This window comes from Colobus angolensis, unplaced genomic scaffold, assembly GCF_000951035.1.
Source record: "Colobus angolensis palliatus isolate OR3802 unplaced genomic scaffold, Cang.pa_1.0 Scaffold54, whole genome shotgun sequence".
In the NCBI taxonomy this organism is placed as follows: Eukaryota; Metazoa; Chordata; class Mammalia; order Primates; family Cercopithecidae; genus Colobus; species Colobus angolensis.
Genome location: NW_012118932.1, coordinates 4,668,001 through 4,673,042, shown reverse-complemented (window position 1 = coordinate 4,673,042; position 5,042 = coordinate 4,668,001).

The following is a 5,042-nucleotide window of genomic DNA, read 5'->3' as shown; positions in this document are numbered from 1 at the left end:
ATGTTTGAAAGAGATTGATTCTTGGAATACATGCGACTTCTATTAGAAAGCAAGGCAGCCCGGAGACTTCTGATTACAACAGGTGAAGCTAAAGAAAAAAATATTCCCTTTTACCCACTCATAGCTGACTCATCAATGAAGAAATGACCCTCCCACTTCGGCTAGTAGTTTACTCGGGATCTCTCATTTCTACTCTTTTTTTCTTTTTTTTTTTTTGAGATGAAGTCTTGTTCTGTCATCCAGGCTGGAGTGTAGTGGGGCAATCTCGGCTCACTACAACCTCTGCCTCCTGGATTCCAGCAATTCTCCTACCTCAGCCTCCTGAGTAGCTGGGATTACAGGCACCTGCCACCACACCTGGCTAATTTGTGTAGTTTTAGTAGAGACTAAAATTCGTTTCACCATGTTGGCCAGGCTGGTCTCAAATTCCTGACTTCAGGTAATCCACCCACCTCGGCCTCCCAAAGTGCTGGGATTACAGGCATAAGCCACCGCACCCAACCTCATTTCTACTCTTATCCTAGGAATGGTTACAGCTACCCTCCACAGTGGCAGAGACACAAGCTTAGGTAGCTGAGCTAGCTCTTCCATGCCCCTCGTGGGAGTCAAGAACCAGAACTTGAACTAAATTCTATGCTCTGCTTGGTTTTTATTGTAAAATGAAGTTCGATATGTTACAAATACTGTTAATATGTTGTGGATTATTGAAGCAATTTTAAAAATTTAATTCCTTGTGTTTGGATTTTTAAAAAAACTGCCTTTTCAGTCATCAAATAAATATTGATTGATTTACTTCCTCATGGACTCAATTCTATTTTCCAAATGCTTCATATGTCCCAGGTTGGGTGACCCTCAATGTCCTTGAGTCCATCAACTTTGCTTTGGGGACTATTCCCATAACATTTGATAGGAAAGTCAAGAATAGTTCTTAACACATTCAAGGAAAAGAACCATTCATCTTTAAATTCAAGCACTTAGCATAGGGAGAGGTATATATGATAGGTGCTCAAAAAATATTGTGTGACATATAAATGACTCTTTTCCTGCCTAGGGAATCTGTTTTTCCTGCACTACTCAATGGCAGACAATGTCTGCAGTCTGCTCAGATCTTCTTGGATGTCTTTGACGTCTTCACAGGCATTTGTGTGCTTTCTTCTAATGACCTATTCTTTCGATTCTCTTCAGAGGGTTGCCCTTGAGCCCCTTTGACTGTTCTACCAAAGACCCAAAGTTTGCTCCCCACCCCCACCCTGCCCAGGCAGCCCCGAGCCAGTGACTGACAAGGCAGAAGTCTGAAGCTCTGTTTCCTTGCCAAGAGTTGGGACAGAGTGAAGAAATGTTTACATTCCAAAGCTCCCTGGCAGCATCAGATTGAAATAAAGACTCCGCCCCAAATCACATTCTTTTATTGTCTTTCACTCTCTTACCAGTTTCTCCTAGAAACACTTCCTTCATAAAATATTTATACATAAATCCAGGTCTCGATGTCTGCTTCTGGAGAACTCAGCTTCAGAAAAGAACTAAGCGTGTCTAATGTTTGTACTCATGCATCTGTAGGTACCCACAACCCATTCTTTCTTTGGGGAGGAAAACCACCTGTGTCGTCCCATTCTTTCACCTCTTACTCAATTCTCTCACTTCAAAATCTCCAGTGTCTTCTCTCCTTAATTAAAAATTGTCCACGTAATCATGCTGAGTTTGGTATGACCCTCTTTCTCCTTAAGGTGTTAAAATTGTTCCAGGAAAATTCAACAGGTCACTTTCTGTTCCTGGAAATTTGTTCACTATTGTCAAGGGTTTTAAGCTTGTCAAAGCATATGCCATGTTGCCCCCGTGCTCTGTGTATTAGCTGCAGAGGAACAGAATGTCTGCTTAATTTAATATTCTGGAAGGCCTTCCACATGACTGGCCACAAGAACAAATCCACACAAACTCCCAGTTGTATGACTTGTCTGATGAGAACAGTAAGTGCCAGTGAGAATGACCGTCGAGTGTTAACTGTGTTTGTCAGGTAAGTCACCAACCTGAGTCAGACCAGTGGCCAAAAAGGCGCCCCGGTGTAGTCAGGTCAATGCCTTGGTGAACACTAAACTCCCACTTCTTCTCCCCTCACTGCTACTAAAAACGCCACAACCATTGAGACCAGTAAATGGTGCTGGCCACAGGACAATGGCATTTCTGCAACTGGTGTTGTGGCTACTGAAAAAACAGGGGTTCAGTTGCATTTGTGGATTCAAAAGAAGGAAGAAAACAGCTGTGATGAGGTGTGGTGGTTACAAAGATGGAGAATGGACAGAGTCCTTCCAGAATGAGTCAGATCACAAGATCTATCTTAAGGAGAATAATCTCTAAACAGATATCCCAAGGCAAATTGATTTCTTACTAATCAATTGCAGATGATCTAACCTAGTTGTCAAGATGAGGATTTCCTTAAAATATTCAAACCAGAGAATGGTCCAGGATCAGTCATTCTTTTTCTCCCTTATCTGGAGGGTGGATTATTTTGTGTATCTCAGAAAGTGGAGTTTTGGGCTGGGCACGGTGGCTCAAGCCTGTAATCCTAGCACTTTGGGAGGCTGAGTGGGGTGGATCACAGGGTCAGGAGTTCAAGACTAGCCTGGCCACGATGATGAAACCCCATCTCTACTAAAAATACAAAAATTAGCTGGGCGTGGTGGCATGCACCTGTAATCCCAGCTACTTGGGAGGCTGCAGAGAATTGCTTAACCTGGGGGGGCGGAGGTTGCAGTGAGCCAAGATTGTGCCACTGCACTGCAGCCTGGGTGACAGAGCGAGACTCCGTCCCCTCCACCAAAAAAAAAAAAAAAAGTGGAATTTTTGCATAAATTTTCAACTAATTTGAAGAATACAAGTAACTAAACTCTATTCTGTGTTTTTGCCCATGGAACATGGTAATGCTTTTCCCCATTGAACTTAGCCACCTGGTGATTGTTTTGTCAATAATTCAGTACTTAGAGCTCTAACAAAGAGCAGGGATAAATGGGCTTACCTCAAGGAAGAGAAGAGGTCTGTCGGCAGGATTTCCTTTCACCAGGGACTGCTTTTGTAATGTAAGGTAGAGAATACACAGTGACAAACAGAATTTACAAAGGAAATATACCACATAAAGTTCTCTCAGTGCAGGGTGAGCGGCAGAAAAAATTGTAGATGAGTCTCCATAGGGACAAGTGCAAGACAGCACGTTTGAAAGAAAATAATCTAACTTGTTCTTTTAGGACTATGGTTTCTAAACCTGATCCATCGTTAGAATCACCTGGAGAGCTTGATAAAGCTGTAGCTCCCCAAGACCCATCCTAGAGATGATGATTGAATGTATGTCTCATCGGGCTCAGGAATTTATTTCTAATAAGCTCCTTAAGGATTTTCATGACGGGTCAAGTTGGAGAGTCATGTTCCAAAAAGAAGCCTATGAATTTCTGTGGACTATTCTATGGAGAAAGTAGGCTAACACACGGCATGATAGCAAAAAAAAAAAAAACAAACAAACTAAACATAACCTACAAATACGTCCAAATCTGGACTGTTTTGCACAGGTTTTTGCATCTCAAGGGAGATCTCATAGACTTGGAAATTATCCAGAAACTGCCAATTTAGAAAACCATTCTTCAGGATAGTCAGATGATGGGATAAGAAGGGCTGCAAAAGAAAGTTCACTTGTTCAAAGCATAAGTAGTTAAATCTGTAAACAAAGGCTGGAGGTAGGTTACTCTGTATGTTATTTAAAAAAAAATAATAAATCATCTAAGTAAAATATAATTTAAACAAATAGTAAAACATGGATAATTACATTTGCATTAAAATAGAACTAAATGCATTTCAATTCCTGGAAGTCCATAGTGTGTTCACTATTTCACTCATTCTTCACGCATTCTTCAATTTGTTCTTTTACTGACTCCCATAACACAATAAATAGCTATTATCATGTGTAAAGCCAAGACTTAAGAAGCTTCCTTAAAGTTTGAGAGATGAAGAAAAAGAAATTACGTACCACATTTAATCTCCTTTGATTTTTGCTATTATGAATGAGATCGTAGATAATATTTTCATACCAACAGCCAACTGGAGATATAGGAAAAAACAAATTGTTTTTCCTGCTCTCACACACCACTCAACAGAATACTTTTGACACCAGATGTAAGCCAAGCAATTCTCCAGTGGATACCAGCGGGATGTCCTATGATCCAATTTAATTCGGACCCTATCTACCTAGAGATAGTATGAAATCCCACCGATTAAGGGCTCAGTCTCAAAAGACTGCCCCCACTTCAGGCACCAATTGCAACTTGTAGGTTGTCACCTATACTTCTGACCAACTGGGGATAAATTGGGAGTCCCATTACCCTCTCCGTGGGTTTGATCAATTTGCTAGGATGACTCACAGAACTCAGGAAATGCTTTACTTGTGTTTACCAGTTTATTAAGAAATATAATAAAGGATACAGATGAACCACCAGATGAAGACACACACAGGCAACCTCTGGCAGGGTCCCGAGCCCAGGAACTTCGTCCCTGTGGAGTTGGGATGCACCACCCTCCCTGCATGTGGATGTGTTTGCCAATCCGGAAGCTCTCTGAGCCCCATTGTTCAGACATTTGTATGGAGGGTTTACCATGTAAGCATGACGAATTATTAGATCCACTTCCAGCCCCTGTCTTCTCTCTGGTGAGTGGAGAGTAGGGCTGAAAGCTCCAAGCTTCTAACCATGGTTTAGTCTTTCTGGTGGCCAGTTCCTAACTGGGAGCCCACTAAGAGTTGCCTCATTAGAACAAAAGATGTTCCTATCACCAGGAAATTTCTAGGAATTTAGCAGCTCTTTATTAGGAATTGAGGTCAAAAGTCAAATACTAGAACAAAGGATTCCCCTGTCACCCATACCTGCATGGGTGTTAGGAGCTCTGTCTCAGAACCTGAACAGAGACCAAACATTAGATCAAAAGGTTCTCCTGGCATGCTTGTTGTTCAGGAAATTACAAGGGTTTTAGGAGCTCTGTGACAGAGACTGGGGTCGGGGATCAATATA